Below are 8,968 nucleotides of genomic sequence, written 5' to 3'. Positions count from 1 at the left end.
AAGTAGGGAATTGACGTTAATGTAGGGATTTATTATATAAGGTTCTATGTTATTGATATGTTAGTGAAGGGAAACAAGAGGAATTGATAGAAAATATTGTAGAGAAAGGAAAGGAGGGTCTTAGAAATTTGATTATCAACATCTTGCACTAAAATAGTTTTGGACAGCTGCAGTAGGTTACATTTGAAAAATCACCATAAATTTTGGAAATTGAATTAAAGAGTGAATAAGATATGACATGAAATTTTAATGAGTCTATTTTTACATAAAAGAAACAGATCAAGTAAAAGAGTTATATATTTTGAGATGTTTGAATTTTAGTGAGGCAGGGTCGGATTGATTTTGGAATCCCCTGTTCTAACTTTGATAAATCATTATAAATTTTACAAAAATAATTGTAATTTTTAATTTATATTATTAAATTCATTAATTAGTCTAGTTTCAAGAGAAATAAATGACACTACTATCAGAATTTTGTACTAAGAGATATTTGATTTTTAGTGAAGAGAGGTTAGAAACGGCAGGCAGTGAAACAGGAGAAATTTTAAAGAATAAACTGTACCAATTGGCTAAACTAAAAATTCTGAAAATTTTATGGTAAAAATATATATGAGTCTAGTTTTAGGGAAAATTAACAGTACATAATTTGGAGTTCTGTATCTCCAGATAAAGATAATTTAGTGATACTAACTCGGATAGACAGCTTTGAATATACTTAAAGGTGAATAATGAAACTTTAGAAAATGTTATTTCTAAGAGTGTTAAGTACATTAAGGATGTGGAATAGAGTGGAGGAGTAGGAAAAATATATGTGAATATTTTGATAATATGAGTTTATTTTAAAATAGCTAATTTACATGTTTTAGGTTCAGGGACTAAATTGAATAAAAGTAAAATTGTTAGGGTAATTTTGTAAAAATGGAAAAAATGACGAAATTTCAAGAATTGAATAGTTTTATTGTCTAAATTAATAAATTGAATGAAATTATTAATTTAGATCAAGATCGCATGGAAAGTCGAGGGAAATGGAAAATTTCCAAAATGCCCCTGTATCATGGTATTTCTGCAATTTAGCCTAGTAAGTTTGTATTACTGTAATTCAAATCTAATTATTATTAATTATTGTGTTTTAATTGAAATACATGGTAATTAAATGAATATTGCTAGTGATATGATTTGAATTGTGAGCATGAGAAATTGTGAACTGAATGAAATGGAAATGAAGCATTGAATTGCATGGGTATGTATCGGATCTCGTAGGCCCTATTTATTATGAATATAATATTTTAAGGATATATTGTAAAGAATTATAAAGCATGTTAAAAAAATTTTGAAAGTTTTAATTTAGATGAAATTTTATAACTCGGTTAAATACGTTTACAAGTGTATGTGTTCTAGTAATGCCTCATGCCCTATTCCGGCGTCAAATACGGGTAAGGGGTGTTACACTTGCTGTCTGGAATTCAATACAATGGAAATTTTCCCAACTTAGTTTTTCAAAGCTCTTAAAGAAGCAGTCTGGCTCTTAATGATAGCATCATTCTTGGCCATATACTCTTTAAATACAACTTCCATAGATGAAGAAATTGAAGCTGAATTTTGCTGGAATTTTATTGTGGCAACGGTTGATTGTACCCAAGTGGTACACTCACAGCATTCTGTCGAATGGCACTACTGGTATTTCCCCTAGGTTACTCCAACTGAAATTAATATGTCGTTTCCACCCCAGATTGTATGTGTTAGAGTATGGGTTGTTTGTTGCGAATAAAATTCCCCATGTAATAAACAGAGGCTGGATTTGAGGGGCATTCATCAAAGACATGATCTTCTCCACAGTAAACATAGGCTAACTCTGCTGCTTTTATTTCATGCAATGCAAATGGTCTTTTCAGTATTTTAATCATATTTGTTAAAGATGATACCTGAGCTGTTAGAGATGTAATTGCATCAAGCTTCATTGCTCCTGTAACTCTTCTGCTAGTTTCAACTCTAGTAGTAGGGTATTGATAATCGTTATTTGCTATTCTTTCCAAAATTTCATAAGCCTCATTGTAAGATTTATCAAGTAAAGTCCCATTGGCAGAGGCATCGACAACCATTCTTGTATAAGCATTCAATCTATTGTAGAACATTTCTATCTGTGTCCAATGCTAGAAACCATTCATCGGGCATTTTCTCAGTAGCTCATTAAACCGCTCCCATGCTTCATATAATATTCCATCCTTTGATTATCTAAACGATGTAATATCGTTCCTCAACTTAGCATTCAAGTTAGAAGGATTATATCTTAGCAGAAACCTCTGACACAACTCATTCCATGATACCACTATACTTAATGGTAATGCATTTAACCATGCTCTAGCATTATCACGCAATGAGTAAGGGAATAACTTTAGTCGCAGGGCATCCTCAGGAACACCTTGCTATCTGAATTAATCGTAAACTTCCAAAAAGAGTGGTAAATGCAACCTTAGATCCTCAGTAGGCAATCCATTAAATTGCCCTACTATTTACAGCATTTGAAACATGGTTGGCTTTAATTCAAAATGATGAGCCTGAATATGTGTCTTGACAATTCCTGGATTTAAATCATCTAAGATCGAAACGACATGTTCTCTAATGGGTCTATCTTTGTCATCTATGATTCGAGGAATATCAACATCCATTCTTTCCTGATGTAGTGGCTCCTCTCTAACCTGATCGTTTCTGATTCTTTCCATTTCTCGCAACTCTTTTCTTCTTCACCTTAAGGTTCTCTCAATCTCTGGATCAAAACAGTACTCAGTATTCTCTAGAATATTTCTATGCATGCACTAGCATAGACTTGAGAAAGAAAAATCAAAACAACTAATTAAACTAAACTTAAAAGAAATTAAATAGTTAATAACAAACCAATTTTCACAAATGTTGCCGATCCCCGGAAATGCACCAAAAACTTGTTGCATGTAAAAAATGCAAATGTGCAAGTGTACATGTCGATTCAAGTAATATAATGATGGGTGAGTATTGTCTCCACAGGGATCGAAAGTTTATTTGAATTGGTAAGTATTACTGAAGATTTAAATAATGAAATTGTGCAAAAGGAATAAAGTATAAATTGGTGAATGGAATTAATGAATGAATTAATAGTATCAATTATAACTGAAAAATGACCAAACAATCTAAATGTCATGGCAAATCACATGGAACAAGTAGAGAGTATTTCTGTTGTTGAATGATAAAGGTTGGAATTACTCAGGGAATATTTTCATAACATAATAATGCCATGACAAAGTTATAACTAAACTACTGCCCAGATATTTACTACTGCAATCTACTTCTATCGAGAGTTAAACTCTAATTATTATTCGAAGTCTGTGTATATCTACAAGACTCACAAATGATAACCCAGCTAATGTTCTATACCTGTACAGATTGCATCTTTTATGTCTAGAGTGCTGCGAATATTCTTTCGAGTACTCACCTGTATCAATCGATTAATAATCTGATGTATTTAATCCTTTCTGATTCAAATCCATCTAACTTCATAACATGCAATCACTATGCCTAGAGCTTGCATGCATTCCAAATAAACAAGAATCGAATGAAATAATAAATTTAATCACAAGCATATCATGGGCTTTACAGTTAATTCAATATTCACCCAAATAAATCCAACCCGAAGATAATTAGCTCAAGGGTTGGGCAATGAAATCCAGAATTAAATAATTTATCAACATACTTCAAGTTTCACGAGGAAACTATATCAAGATCTTACACATATTTTCAATAGTCATTCAAGTACTCATTCACTGATACTAGAACATTGATCACAAAAGATTTATCTAGAAAGAATTATAAGAGTAAATATTAAGGACTCACCTACTGTAGCTACCAGCTCCAAACTGAGACATCTAGTTCGAACCAGCAGCAACAATTGCTTAAAGAACATGAATTCACCAGTAAAACCCATTTACCGTTAGATTGATAACATTTCATCTACAAATAATCCCCATGTAGGGCTTCTTATTCATAACTTATAGTCTATATACTCCATAGCATCTTTACTCTTAAAATGCAGAGCTACCATACTTATTAGGAGATGGAACACACTCTGTTTATTCCAAGAATCCTTATCTTCAAGTTTACATAAGAAGAGCAAACATCAAATAATATCTAATATTTAAGAAAAAGAAAAAAAATTAAAGAATCGTCTTGAAGGAAAAATAAACTCTTCTCACAAACCCTCATCACACGTATATATAATCCAGTTCCATTTAGTGGAATTTGACAAGTGTCAAGAAATTTCAGAATGTGCCCTTCCTAATAACCTACAGAATCCAAAAGAAACATAAATGAGAGTTTTGTCCATATGATATTTGACCAGTCAGTTCAGTTCGTTTATAACCAAATCTAGTTACCAAAACCTGCTCTTCACAGTGCTTGAGCAAACTAGGTGTACTATACCTTTGGCGGTAGCCTACACAAGGCTTACTATTTTTTTATCGAATTCTTTCTTCTATTGAAGAACATGTCAAGTACTAAATTTTGGTTTACATCCATAGAAGAATGCTTAATTCGTGAAAACATTAATTCGCCAGAAGTTTACAATTTGGCAAACTAACTACCAGAGTGCGCCAAAACAAAAAACTTCACGTCCATGTGCCTTTAATTCGGATCAGCTAATTTTAGGGTATGACAATATTTCAACTATGATTTTACACCGTATACCTTGTACCTTGTACCATACTGTCATGACATCTTTCATTCATGGTATTACGCTACGTACCTCATACTAAACTGTCATAGCATTTTCATCTATGGTCTTATACCATATACCGTTGTCACAGTATCGCCCTGAAGGACCAGTTGATACCACCATAACGGTAAATGCCTTTCTATGGTTCTTATTTCCCGAATCCTCCTTCTAGTACTTTTTTTCACCAACTAACCTTGATGCTCAAACATTGTAGTGCTCCCTCCGCAAGGCCCGGAGTTTCGCCCGTGGCGGTAACTAACAAGTTCACTCATCATTTCCCCTTCCTAACTTCATTTATCCCATAGAGGTTTTTCCCATAGTTATCATGCAATGCATGCACATATAATCATAATTCATGTTTATAAAACATGGCATACACAGACAACATAGATCATAACATCCATGGTTAGAGTTTTAAAAATTCTCCTAAAGTTTCATCGTCTCTATAGCTTAGCTGTAACAGCCTATTTGTTATGGTATCAAAAATAGTGGTTTCAGGGCCACAAATAAATAAGCGAGCCCGTAAATATTATTATTTAATATTTATGAGTCAATTATAGTATTAAAATAAATTTTGAATTGGCAATTTATGCTATTTGAATGAATAATTAGGTTCAAGTGGTATAACCTTAAAGTTAAGTGGTTTTAGAAAATGAGGTATCAGGACCTCGTTTCTACAAACCAATTCATAAATATTTTATTAAATATTTATGGAGTGTTAATAAGGTTGTATTAAAGTTTCGTTAAGAAATTTTGATGTTTAATTGGTTAATTATGTGAAAAGGACTAAATCGTAAAAAGTATAAAAGTTGAGTTCTATTAGTTAAAGGGGTTAAATGGCTATGGAAATGAAATTAAATGGACTTGAATGTTAAATATGCCATTTAAGGTGATAGTGGGTGTATTTGGTTATGGTTAAAATGAAATTATGATAGTTTTAAAGGTTAAAATGGTAAATGACCAATTAAACTTAAATAAAATAAAATAAAATTTTTTATCGTCTTTTTTAGTTCTTTCTTCCACCAAAATTGAAGAGAAGAAAAACATTTTTATTTGTTTCAAGTTTCGGCCAACTTCAAAGCATTGCATGGTATGTGAATTTGATTTCGTTTTTAATGATTTTTATGTTTTTGAGATCATTGTAGCTTAATCTAGCTAACCCGGGGGTCAATTTGTTAAATTTTCAAATGTTATGGAATGTGCCATGCATGAAATTGAAGTGTTCTTGAAATTTTAGGATAGATTAATCAGCTTGGTTGTTAAATATAAGTATTTTGTTAAGTAACTTTTGGTAATTTTAATGTTTAAGGACTAAAATGTGAAATTAGTAAAATTATAAGGACTTGCTATAAATTAACAGTAAATATGGGCTGCAATAGGGTTCTAAAAAATTCGGCTAAACATGAAATTGAATAAAAATGGTTAATTTGCATGTTTTGGGCTTAGATACTAAATTGAATAAAACTAAAATATTGAGGGCAATTTTGTAAAATGTTAAAAAGGACTTAATTGTATAAAATGAATTTATTTTTTGTTAGAATTAGTGAATTGAATGGAATTATTTATATAGATCAAGAATGAGTGGAAAATCGAGGAGAAGAGAAAATTATCAAATAGCCCCTGTAATTAGTCATTCCTGCAATTTGGTCAGGTAAGTTCATATGAACTATAATCACTTAAATGCTGTTTAAATTGAATGTATATGTAATGACCCGATAGTCACGAGTATTGGAAAGTGTACTTTCGGGTCTCCATTTTCGTAAAATGGATTCGTAAATATTTATTAAAAATATTTACGAAGTTAGTTGTGTGGTTAATTAGGTTTTGATTAGGTGAATTTGTTTAAACTAAGAGTAATTAGGTGTAAGGACTAGATTTCATATAGGGAGAAAGTTGAATTATAGATTAGAGGAAAAGTGAATGGACTAAATAAGCAATTAAGTCATAAATTGACAAGTGGATGATGTTGGTAAATACATGTGTAATAATCATAAACATATGTATTTAATAATAAAATATGCATTGCTTATTAATTAATTAAATATATATTATTATATTATTATAATTAAAACAAAACAAATAAAAGAAAAGAAAAAGGAATTGAAAAAGAAACTGAGAATAGAACGAAACAGGGGGAAAAGAAAGAAAGAAGGAGAAAAGTTAGGGTTTCAAGGGTTCAAAGCTCATTTGGTTTGTCAATTTAGTCCCTTTTCTTGTAATTTTTATGTTTTTAAAATCCTAGTATTAAATACTACTTAACCTATGCTGAAATTTTAGAAATTATTGGATTTTTAGATGTTGTCTATGTTGAATAATTTGAGTATTAGGGATTAAATTGATAGATTTTTAAGTTAGAATTGAGAAAGGGATTAAATTATGGAATAAATTATAAGTTTTGAGTAATAGGGACTAAATTGTGAAATTTTTAAAATTTAGGGATTTATGTGAAATAGGAGTTGAATTTAATCTAAAGTGGAATTTGCATGAAAATAAAGAACTAAATGTGAAGAATAAAAGTTAGTCTCGGTTTAGGGACTAAATTGAAATTTGGGAAATATTTGAGTAAAAATTGAAATATTAAATATGAAATTGAATTGTGTTGTATTGATGAATTTTAATTGTTTTAATTCAGTAGCTAACGTCGTACCAAAATCATCAACTAAAAAGGGAAAAGATAAAGTCAACGTCGAATAGCTCGAAATTTTCGGTTTGTATTTCTATAATCCGAAACTAGTTATTGATTGTTATATTTTTAATTTAATGTATATGGTAAGTGTTGAGGTGAGAATTATTGTGTTTTGCAATTGAAATGGATTGATTTAATATGTGATGAATTTATTAAATTTATATTGATTGAATCGGTATATATATATTGAATATATTGATTATTTGAATTGAAATGAATATTGGTTGTATTTGAAAAGTGAATTGGAACCCTATTAACTGTATCGGGTTGAGTCGAATATAGATGGCATGCCATAGGATTGGAAGAGTTCAGTGATTTCTTCGACTTTGAGTCGATGAGACACTGGGTGTGAATTTATTACTTCGGATTAATTCGATGAGGCATTGGGTGTCAATTTACTTCGGTTTAGCGGATGAGACACTAGTTGTCAAATTATTACTTCGAATTATCCGATGAGGCACTGGGTGCCAAACTAGTGTGTTTTGGTTGGATCCGTGTATCCGTCCGAGTTCGAGTCGTGTTAATAGGGGTAAACATATAATAAAGTTTTATAATTGATATTTAAATGGCATGGTATGAGAAATGAAAATTGATATAGTGAATTGAAAATAGAATGTGGAATATATTGCAAATACATGGAATACATGAGTTAAATACTCATGAATTGAATATGGAATGGATAGTGTCATTGCTTAAATGATATGTGAACAAATTATGGAAAGCTATTATATAGCAAGTGATGAAAATTGAGTATGGTATATAATGATGTATTCATGAATTGAGTATTGCATGACTAATTTTATTGTGCGAATAAATATGGTTTGATATGTGAATAACCGTTTATATAGCAATTGTGCAGATAGGATATCGTTTAATAAAAAAATGATAGTCATGATACTAGACATTAATATGTCCTTATAATTTAATTGTGCTTATTATATTATCATGTCTTTAAATATTCAGATTATAAAAATACCATTGAGTTTTACTCAGCGTACGGTTTTGTTTTCAGTGCGCAGATTAGGTATAGTAATTTTGAAGAGTTGTAATTGAGGTTGTGAGCATCCATCTCATCACATCTCCAAGTGCGAACAAGGTATGTTTCAAAATTTTGAATAGAAAGACATGTGCTTAGGAAGATCAAGTGTGTTCTAAGTAGTAGTGACAAAAATATAATTTATGAAAACTTAATTTTTTTTTAAATGTTCAAATATATTAGTGATTAGCCAAAATCACTTTGGCATCAAATGTAATATTCCTATATTAGGTTCCTTGGATCGAACCAGGTATAGGGGTGTTACAATATATTATGTTAATTGATGATAATGACTCAAAATATAAATGTATTAAAGCTATGGTGAATTGACGGATATTGAGTCCCAGTTGAACCTTAAGAATTCTTAGGATACAAATGACATGTCATTAGGGATTTAATGTTTCGGGTGCTAGTCTTGAATGTCTTACCGATGGATGAGGTCCTGCATTCATTGTGAATTTCCACAGCTCATATGAGCAGCATCGTGTAGCCTACATTCTGACCCACA

General features: G+C 30.8%; 1 non-coding gene across 1 annotated transcript; it reads left to right on the top strand.

The window, feature by feature from the left end:
* The first annotated feature begins 2,154 nt into the window (after positions 1–2,154).
* On the top strand, positions 2,155–2,261 carry LOC128041473 (small nucleolar RNA R71). Its single transcript, XR_008196493.1, has one exon. It is a non-coding gene; the product is annotated as a small nucleolar RNA R71 (small nucleolar RNA).
* Positions 2,262–8,968: the final 6,707 nt, after the last annotated feature.

Source organism: Gossypium raimondii, chromosome 5, assembly GCF_025698545.1.
Source record: "Gossypium raimondii isolate GPD5lz chromosome 5, ASM2569854v1, whole genome shotgun sequence".
Lineage (NCBI taxonomy): Eukaryota > Viridiplantae > Streptophyta > Magnoliopsida > Malvales > Malvaceae > Gossypium > Gossypium raimondii.
The sequence above is the reverse complement of the archived record's forward strand: the minus strand, read 5'-3'. Positions and strand labels throughout refer to the sequence as shown.